Source organism: Coturnix japonica, chromosome 8 (genome assembly GCF_054131305.1).
Source record: "Coturnix japonica strain WE chromosome 8, WE-NBRP24, whole genome shotgun sequence".
In the NCBI taxonomy this organism is placed as follows: domain Eukaryota; kingdom Metazoa; phylum Chordata; class Aves; order Galliformes; family Phasianidae; genus Coturnix; species Coturnix japonica.
In genome coordinates, this window is record NC_140670.1 from 25,697,522 (window position 1) to 25,708,114 (window position 10,593).

Below are 10,593 nucleotides of genomic sequence, written 5' to 3' on the forward strand. Positions count from 1 at the left end.
TCACCAGCCAGGTACTGAGAGACAGCTGTAGCCTGATCCTGCAGTTCTGGGGCTGTAGCCTGGGTTCTTACACAGTGTTTGTAGCCTTGACCTTATAAGAATGAAAGAGATTAGATTGCATCCTGATAAAGAATGTTATCTCTACAGGCCAATGTTAGGTTTCACCCTAGGTGAGTGCCTATTTCCTAATTTTATATTAAAGAATACATGAAGGGAATGCATTGTCTGGATGTCTGTCCTGCAAGAGCACAATATCGGGAAGGGAAATTTTTAACGCACTTTAGAAGGTCTTAAGAAGTGCTGAGCCAATTAACAACTGTAGAGGAAAGGGGGCTGCCTTCTTGTGGCCAGAGAAGTTAATAATAACTCCAGGTCTGTGTTGGCAGCTTTGTGGTGTTACATCCCACTGGCTGCCATGTTCTGGCTGCTGTCCTGGACCAAACTCAAAGCATACCTTCTCTTGCTGTTTCCTTGTTCGGTTGTTTTCACCTTTCAGACCCACAGCCATGGGTCCTGTGAGCACATTCCCTGCTTCTGTGGATTAAATGAGCTTTCCAGTTCTTGTCTGCACCCAGCTAAGTAATGTTGCTTCTTCCCAGAGCTGTGTGCCCTGTTTGCATGTATTTGCTTGTACATATTCCCTTTATTGATACTGCTTGCAGGAGTTTCAGTCAGGCATGTCTTCTGACACAGCAAAAAAAATACCCCCGGAATTTACCACACAACCAGAGGACTTGCTTATAAGCAAAACTAATATTTAACCTTTGTTTAGTAAAAACAGGTTTTTGACTTTGCTTTGTCTCATTTGATGCATTTATCTTTCAGTCCCCTTGTGACTTTAAGCTCTTTGCCCACACTCAAGCAAGTTTAATACAAGAGCTATCAGATGTTTCTGTAGGTTTCTGGAAAATAAGCAGTGAAGAAGAGAAGGGTCTCACTTGCGTCCCTACCAAGAGAAAGGCTGCAGCGTGACATCCACCCAAATTGGGCTCCACCTGAGAGGGAGAAATTGCAAATGCCTCTCTCCCCGGGAAGAGCTCACATCCCATTTAGATACTAGAGAATCCAACCCTGAGGAAACAGGGCCTCATTAGTGTCATTGCCCGAGGAACTACTTAATTAAAGGACAACAGAGTTGTGAACATTGTTATGTGGGCCTTTGTTCCTTACACCTGGTCATTTCCATTGATGTAAAATGCCATCTTTCTGATCTGGTAGCATTTGGCACCCACTTTAGACAAGTATTCCTGACCAACCAAGAAGGTGCAGAGCAGGGAAGGATCAGACCTTTATTACTTAGGTAATTACAGCCTCACCTAGCCATCAGGCAGAGGGTGTACACCACTATTAGCCAGTGCTCCCACAAAGAGAACAAAGGCGGCTGGGAAGTGGGAGCCACCCAGGGAGCATCCCTGTGTCCAGCTACAACACTCTCAGGCGACAGACATGCTGGGAGGTCATGACCACAAGCTCTCGCATCTCTGAGTCTCCTGGTTTTAATCCAGCTTGACATAGCACTACTGGTGAAGGCCATGAGATGGGGAGACTGAAACAAGAAATGGCACCATAACCGACAAAATCAGCTCTGAGTTAAAATGCTAAAGGACGTAGGGGGGAAGCTATCAAAGCCTGTCACAGCAACTAGCCTAATTCTGTTTCCAAAAATCACTGTTGAGTTCTTTTGAAAATTTTATCCTAGATGCTTGGCTCAAAGACCTTAACCAGTGATTTTTCTTTTTTTTTTCCTGCTATCTGTTGTACAAAAGCTAAATATAACCCCATGTTATTGAACAAAATCCTAACAAACCCCCTGTTGCAGGTCTCAAAAAAATCTTTACTCAGGAAATTGAATTATTGGAAACCAGCATCTAAAGTGTCCTTTGGTTTCAGATGCTTCTTTGTATTGTGTACACAGTTTGGCATACAGAAAGATGTTATTTCCAACAGCAAATGTTTGCCTTCTGTTCTTTTTAAGTTCTCCTATTTGGCTTTTGTTCTCCTGCCCTCAGAAAACCAGGGCCTGAGTGTCTTCAGATGGGTAGCTGAAATTCCTTTTGAAAATGTGGATTAGTTTGTTTTATCCATACAACTATGTGCATATGTGTGTCTACTGTTTGTCTGAAGAAAGTCTTAATGACTTTTCCATTGATTGACTGTGGGACCACAAGCAAGTCATAAAGCTAGCGTGTGCCTCAGTTTACCCTCTGCAGCTTCATTAATGCTAACCTGCCTCACGAGGTGCTGTAGTGTTTAATATATTGTGTGCTCTGTAATTCTTGGATTATGTAAGTGAAAAGCATCTATTTGATGTATATGCAAATGCCACAGTATAATAGGTAGGAGGGTCATTTGGGTGTAAGTGTAATACAGGCGCTGGCAAAGGGCAAAAGGGATTCCATTGTATTGACTTATTTTTAAAGAGCTTTTTATTTACTGAAATGCTCTGGACACCCAGAAAGAGAGACATTCCTCACTAAGCATGTCTGCCGTTTCATCTGTCTTGAAGCGCTTTGATAAATGGATTGAAACTTGTCGGCTTTTCCTGTAGTTTCTGAGACTCCCTCTGGAAACCCTGTTGAAATGTTATTATGGTAACTTCTCAGAGCGCTACTTAATGAATCGTAACAGATATCCCTGCGAGTCCCACAGAAGCCTGGCAGAAGCAAGGCCCTGCACACAGACAGGCTGGAAGCCTTGCGTTCCCCACCATTCACAGCCTGCCCTCACCACAGAGATTGCTGCCCGCCCAACCTGAGTCATTAGAGGACATCTGCTGAGGAGGTTGGAATGCCTGACCTGCACACAAATGTGTGGAGTTGCCATGCAGTTTGTGGGTGGAAGTCAACCATCTTAGCGTCACCTTGGAACCCAGTACTTTACTCACTCTATCACATCACACAGTGGGGCAACGAAGTACCATGGTGACTTTTTATTTCCTACTTCCATAAGACTCTTGCTCCTTCTCTGCTCTTCCTGAAGCAGGGGTGTGAGGCTGGTGATATGGATAGGTGAGTTGGGTAGCTTGGGCATGGTGTAGTGCACTCAAACATCTCTGTCCCAGTGTAGCAGTCACTTGAGAGTTTCAGTGTTTTGTTTTGATCTTCTCATTGGTTTTCACTGTATTGCTGCTTAGTCTGGTGTTTGTTGTTTTTTTTTAAGCATATGAACTATTTAAGCTATTACTACTCAAGTAGCCGTGAAGTGATAAGTGAGTTAAGGCCCAACTCCACGTAATTACCAGCTGTGCCCCTTTCCCTGCCAGGTGCTGCTGGCACACGCAGCAGGTACCACTGGTCATCTGCAGCTACCTTCCTCTTTCCTCCAGGAGCAAACTTGGGTTCTTTAGAGTGAAATATTCAGGAAGAGAGGAGAGAAATTTTGAAGGAGCTCCCACTAAGTTTGGCGTTGGATCAACACTGCAAAGCAGGTGGGTATAAGTCAACTTTCCATGGGGAGGTGACTCCATTACCCTCAGTATGCTGAATCCATGTTTGATTTAAGCAGCCTTTCATTTCACTTTTTATTATATTTTTGCATATTAAAATGTGTATAGGCAGCCAGAAGAGAGCAGCATCTACACAATACTCGACACAATGAGGAGGATTAGGAATCTGGCTCAGTTCTTTGGGACCTGGACTGGGGTGTGGGGGTGCTAAACTGTCCTTTCTTTAAACTTTGTTTTAAAAGTACGTGTAATTTTTCCATTTTTGTGGATCCTTGCTAAAATATCATCTATGTTCAATACTGATTTGTGATCTGAGTTGATGGGATCAAAAAGGTAAATAAAACCAAGGTTACCTTGATCTTTTTGCTGAACAGTTCTTTGGTTTTAACATTTATTCACTCTTCTCAATCTACCAGAACATATCAGTGTGAATACCTAGGTACAATGATGCCAAAATATATTGTTTTTTGCAGAATAATGAGTCATGATTTGGGATTTATTTTTTTTGCATCTTAGCTAGCTCTTGCATGAAATTCCTCCAGTACTCTCATTCACACTAGGAATGCTCTGAAAACCAGAAGTACTGAAGTCATCTCTGTTTATTCCTCCCAAAGTTGAAATCGCCCATGTTCTCTTGTCTCTCCTGAGATCCTGGAGGAAACTGTGCATACACACATTGATGTATCTTTGGTGCATTCCACGCAATCCAGTGAAATTATAACAGAAATATGAATTAAGCCCCCATCAAGTGTGTGCACTGTGCTGTTTGCACGGTGTATGCATGCACATGCCCCAGCCAACACTGATTTAAATGTCAGAAAAAGCCATTCAAGACTACGCTGTGTAATTCACTTTATGGCTGCACGCTCTATGCATTCCTAGAAAACAAATGGGTCATTCTGTCACTGTTCCCACTTTACGAAAATACTTGGCATTGGTTTAGTTGTTTTTAATATTGACAGGCTTGATATCTCAGTAGTTGCTGTGATTGCCGTGTGTCATAGACATTAGAAGGAAGCCTGGCTTTTGGCTCTGAATCTACCTGCTTCTAAGGGAATGTTTTTAAATTTTCTTTTTAAGGTGCTTCTTCATGCCCCAGCTAAACTTTCCCCAGATTATATGTTAGCTATGATAGCTGTTCTACAGTTAGATTTTAATCAGCCTTAGTACACAGCAATGTTAAACACTGAAAGAGCTACTAATTAATCGCCTTTCTGTGTGTAACAGAGAGATAAATATCCATCCCAGAGGAATTGTGATTTCATGGTTTCTAATGATGGTTAGATTACATTATCTGGATCACTTAGGCTGTGGGTGTCATAAAAAATGCTCAAAGTCATTTATATTCAGTTTAATTTTTTTTTTTAACTCTGTAAGCCTGAGAAAATAATGTGGTGTTAGCAAGTCTGTTTCATATTTTAGTTAAATATACCTTTGTTGCACTGACTGAATGGATTCAGATGACAGTGACAAACTCAGTTCTTTTCTATTTATTTAACATGCACCCTCAGCAATCAAATTAACAACATACAAATTTTCATCAGGCTCCTGCAGAAGAGTCTGTTGGGTTCTGCAGCATTGTTAAGCTTTGGGGACACATTTTTGGGTGGCCATTTGAGATGAAATTGCTCATTTTTGTATCATTCTGTAAGGTCTCAGTTGTCTGCCTTGAACCAAGCGTTAAGTGGACTTTTGGGTTTAATTGGGATGAATCACAAATAAAACACAGTGATCCAACAACTCTTTCAGCAGTATGCTCCCCTTTCTTTCCCGTCTCCAGTCCTAATGGATTGGAGTCTGCACACAACTGCTGCACATGCATATATATGTCTGTGACACACTTAAATCTGGTAGCTGCAAAACGTTAAAAAAAATCCTACTCCAAGTGTGTAATAGCTAATAGTTGCATATTTTGAAGTTATACTCATTCATATTTAAAAGGCTGAGGCTCCTTTGAACTGCTGTGTTGGAGGGGGAAGTTAATTGTTTCTGAATGAGGATGATACTCCCTTTCCATATCAATTACGTGCACTGCTCCAAATTATCAATAATGCTCATTTCCAATCTCCAGCGTTTGCAGTTTTGCAGTGGAGGAGTGCTCTCACAGAGGCTGCCTGGCTGCAGCTCTGCAGCCCCTGCCTGTGCCCACTGAATACCCAGGGATGGAAGCAGCCCCTGAGGAGCAAGGTGAGATACAGAAATGAGATAGATTTCCAAGGGAGGGTTTGTCATCAGTTAGCTAAAATCGCTTCTGAAGTTTTGCCGGCAACTGTTTTACGTGTCTGACTTGGTGACTAAGGAACTGTACTATCTTAATAGAGAACTCCAGAACTTCAGAAGGTTTTCTTCTTGTTTGAATGCACAGCACAATGAATTTGTACCCACAGAGCATTCACCACTTACATTTCAAAACCTACAGCACACTAAACGTGAAACTTTTGTTCAAATTTCAAGGATTTTGATAGCCCAAGTGAATAGACACTGCCTATTGATTTTTCCCTTACAATGACTCTTGGATAACCTATTTTCTCATTTATTTTTAACGACAGCTCATGAGATTTTACAGCAATTCTGCCCAACCTCCTAATATCAAAATCCCTCCTTGACCCTGAAAATTGTAATTCTGCTATAGATCACAGCTGCTGAATATTACCTTTTACTAAGCTGGTTAAATAAAATATGTCCAAATCACTAGATCCCACAGGCCATGACTGCAATTCTAATTATGCAGGGTCTGTATTTCTGCTCTGCCGTACAGCAAAGCGCAGCTCTCTCTGAGTCCACACCAAAGTGTGGGAATCCAGAATATTGGTTCTAGTTTTGAATTTAAAAAAAAGAAAAAGAAAAAAAAAAAGTTACATCTCTCTTCAGTGATTTTCCTGTAAAACTTTTACAAGGGAACCAAATGCTTTTGAAGTGTTCTATACAATAAAATGCTGTGTAAGTCTGGAGGACAGGAGCATGTGGTGAGAAATTTCTTGTGTCTGGGGGATGGGTGTATTTGATGTGAACCCATTTCAAAATCAGAAAAAAAAAGTCTCGCACGACTCTTATGCTGCATATTCTACACAATGGGTTGGGAAGCCAATATAAGGAGACTAATTCTGGCCATTAAACGTATCCTTTCCCCTCCCACTGCTTATTCAAAGAGTGATCACATGCTCCCTGCTGCATGTTATGCCATTATAGAATATAGATACAGAAGAAACCTATTAGATTAGCTGCTCCACCTACTGATGTGGGATTGTTCCCTGGAGAACTTTTTTCATCAGTGGATCACAGCATAACTTTGTGGGCACGCTGTGCCAAGACCGTCTTGGTTTTGTTCTGCTTTTTCCCCCATCCTTTCCCTCTGGTGCCAAGAGAGCTGCTGGGAGTGTGGTTGGTAAGGAGAAAATGGGATTCTTTAGTTTTGTGGTCACATGGGTGTTTCAGATTCTTGAGCGTGTACATATTTATGTGAACACTTAATCTCTGTACTTCTTTAATTAGCGCCCAAGTTCAGAGAACTAGATGGGGATGAGGGTGGAGGGAGTGCCTTATTCAACTTAGTTTGCTGTATGACTTTCTGGAGCCCAATGATCTTTTATAGAAAATTGCCTCCACAGTTTGCCCTGATTCTGCAGTATCCTCTGATCTGGTTTCCATTTTGCCTTCTGCATTCACTCATTTGTGAGCAGATAGAGTCAGTTTTAATTGCTTGTCAGCCAGTGGAGGCAGCTTGGCATTTTTCTGCTTTTCTTAACAGAAAGTTGATCAAAATTTGATTTGTTATTCTAGGGCAGCCTTCTAGGTTAGGGTTAGGGTCAAGATTAGGGTTAGAGTTTTATTAGCTCCCATGTAACTCTGAGCTTGGCATTCTGCACAGTTATGCCCACTGCTGGGGAGCTTTCAGGTGGATTTTGTTATCCAAATGTTTCACTTCACCTTCTGCCTGGCAGCTTTTCCTTAGCTACTTCTCATATCCTGAACACCTCTGAGGACCTCAGTGCCAGCTAGTGCATTTAGTGATTTTATTCATTTCATACAAATCCATTTTCAAAGCACCTTGAGTATGCTTCTTGCTTAAGCTTATTTCTGCCATGTGGGAGATGCCAATTACATCCTATTCTGGTCCATGTGGGCTTGAGCCCTGCATCCTGGTACAGCTGAGCCTTTCCTCCACAGGCATATGGATACATGCATTATCGTCTCCAGGCCTCTGCATTGTCCCCAGAGATGAAACCAGGATGCAGAGTGGTCTGCCCACCAGCTCTCCCCAGCAGGGACCAGCATGGGTCCTGCAGAGCCCAGACCTGGCAGCAGGAACAATCGGCACACAGAAGACCCTGCAGCCTTTGGAGCCGCATTCCCCCTTGTCCAAGGGCTTGGTCCTCAGAGCTTTCCTTAGATTTATTTATACTGGAAAAAGTGTGGGAAAGGGAGAGGAGCAAAAGCAACCAATTCCATGCTGCAGATTCAAAGTTCTGCTTTCCAACCTCAGAATATAATAAATGGCTGCTGACTTACTTGACATGGAGATAAAGTCTGTAGGGTGAATTTTCAGAGCAACGCACAGGAAATTATATGCACAATTACTGTTGTTAACAGAGCCTGGGCATGTAACTCCCTGCACAGCAGGCTGGAAATCTTCCCCATGCATGTTTAATGGGGTTTGGGTTGCTACATTCCTAGGGCTGTGTCCCTTTTCTAATGCCTGGTGTCCTGGATGAAACAAAGGAAGTACTGAATGTAAAAGAGATTTCATTTTGCTATTAAAATAATATTCTCTTTATCTGCAGCCTTCCTCTAATGCCGGAGAACTTCTTGCCTCACTCAGTGATCCCTTAACCTTTCTGTGCTGTGAGAAAAATACCGTGGCTTTATTTATTTATTTATTCTTCTAAATGTCTTCCACACAACCTGCTCATCGATGTTCATACAAATGAGTGCATACGTGTTCGTACAGGCAGCCTGCTTTCTTCTAAGGATGGCTGTTGCTGAAGTAAGTGTAGGTCGTAACACGGAAAATATTTATCTAAATCTTAATGCGTAAATGCCTCTGTGTAAAGAATAGATGTGCACATCTTCATAGGAAAATGAATGGCATGTGCCATTTCACTAGGCAGACATATTTTAAATGTCTCAGTGCTCAGGTTATTAGTGTGTGTTACTTAAACTTTAGCCTGCTGTAAACTAGGAAGGGTTTGTAACTCTGGGATGGTGTTGTGCTTCCATGCTGTTTATTTAGGTTTATTTATGGCAGTCGTTTTCTCTTCCTGTGAAGAAGACTATCTCCTGCACCTCGATCAATTGAAATGAACTTTAATTAGCTCCAATAAAAAATAAATTACTCCTTTAAACTGACGGTTTTGCAGCTAAAAAGAGCTTATGTTTGCAGCTGTGCAGTCTATTGATTGAAATTTTCTCTTCCTCAAGTTATGCTTGACTCCAGCTTTCTGCAGGGTCTTGGAGGAAGAAAGCAAGGTGCTGTAAATTGAGCCTAGAAACACCAAAGTAAAAACACACATCAAATATATATATATATACATCAAATGCATATAAAAGTTTCTAAAAGGTTTAAATCATTCCAAAATTACGTATGATTGCTCTTCAGCTCCCCAAAACGCTTTCATCTACAAGCAGAAAAAAAGTGTAGCTTTCTCAAGTTTTAAAAGCATTGTTGGGGCATGTCTAATAGAATGGTCTAACTCCTCGTGTCTTGATATATGCAGCACGGCTGATTGTATTCTCCTTAGAACAGATCTTAAAACTGTAAATATGTTTTTGAAGTAAATAGTCACTTGATAATTGCTTAATGAAGTATCACAAACCACCAGTTTTGAATACAAAAAAAAAAAAAGTTCAAAACTACCTTGTGGTGTCTCTTTCTACTGGAAATGGGCTTTTCCTTGTAAACTTCTGTTATATATGGAGAGACGTAATCCCAAGGAAAACGATAGCAGTACTAATAAGGAACATACTATCTTTCATGTGGCTATTTTTTTTCATGTTTAAGGTTTCTTTGTTATTATCTCAGTAGCAAGACTCTCCACACAGTCTTAGGCAGAAAATCAAAATATGCCTTAAAGCAACAATCTTTTAATAAGTATCAAATGTCTTTCTATGAGATAAAAGAATTCTGCGGTGTGCTTCTGCATACACACACACACACACACACACATCACCATAACTCTTATTTTATACATTTTCAGCAATATTTTGAGGATTTTTTAAATTTTTATTTTTAACCAAAACTAAAACCCCCTCACAAATTTCAGATCAATTTATCGATGCTACAACAAATTCTGGTAACATTTGTCCCTGATTTCTGAGGCTATTAGTTCTGAGGACTGTGAAAGGTGGGAGCACCTCCTGTGTAGAGATTTCCTCTCTCCAGGGAGGGACGTGGTTAGTGGGCATGATGGTGATGGTTTGGCAGTTGGACTGGATGATCACAGTGGTCTTTTCTAACCTTAATGATTGTATACTTCTATGGCCTTGGATGTTCCAGTCAGCCAAAATAGGGACATTGCTCCAAACTTCATTAAGACACCAGCCTGGAGAATTGATGCTTTGGTACTGATTATTCAGGGGTGTGGGATGGAGTGTATTCACACAACCAAATTTTGAGTGAGAAGAGGTAAAGCCCTTCAGACTCTGATGCAAGGAGCTTGCTTTGCTCTGTTAAGGGGGATCAAGGGCTTTACTATCCAGGTCCAAGTGTGTTCCACATAACTTTAGGTTCGCATCCAGCAAAACTAAGTTAGCAGGTTGGTCATCTGAGGCCCCTTCTGTAAGGGATATATAGGCATGATCTCTAAAATTAGACTGTGTAAACACCCCCTCCTTCTACTGCCAAGGGGGAAAGCAGCAGGAGCAAGCATTCTGCTAATGGAAGCAGGTTCAAGCTTCTCCTTGGCCAACCAAGTCTTAGATTTGTTTCTGGGGAAGAGAACAGTATTTATCTGTGTCTGACATCACAACACAATGCTAATCTTATCTCAGTGGCTTCTCTGTGGTCATGACAAGTGTAGTGCTCACCCCTGTGCTTTTGGAGTGCACGTGTGTTGTGCACAGATTCTTTCTTCCTCATGGTATGAATCAAGGATATTTCTACCAAACAGAAAACAAGCGTGAAGGAGAGGAAGCCAGAGCTGCTGCATTTC

At 41.4% G+C, this 10,593-nt stretch overlaps 1 long non-coding RNA gene across 3 annotated transcripts; it reads left to right on the plus strand.

The window, feature by feature from the left end:
• The first annotated feature begins 2,460 nt into the window (after positions 1-2,460).
• LOC107316130 (uncharacterized) lies at positions 2,461-8,429 on the plus strand. 3 transcript variants are annotated; one of them, XR_014948756.1, is made up of 4 exons: positions 2,888-3,008; positions 3,326-3,427; positions 5,517-5,632; positions 8,227-8,429. It is a non-coding gene; the product is annotated as an uncharacterized LOC107316130 (long non-coding RNA). The 3 variants fall into 3 exon arrangements; XR_014948757.1 differs by lacking the exons at positions 5,517-5,632; positions 8,227-8,429 and adding an exon at positions 3,554-3,803 and having other exon boundaries at positions 2,461-3,008; XR_001556173.3 differs by lacking the exons at positions 2,888-3,008; positions 5,517-5,632; positions 8,227-8,429 and adding an exon at positions 3,554-3,803 and having other exon boundaries at positions 3,289-3,427.
• Positions 8,430-10,593: the final 2,164 nt, after the last annotated feature.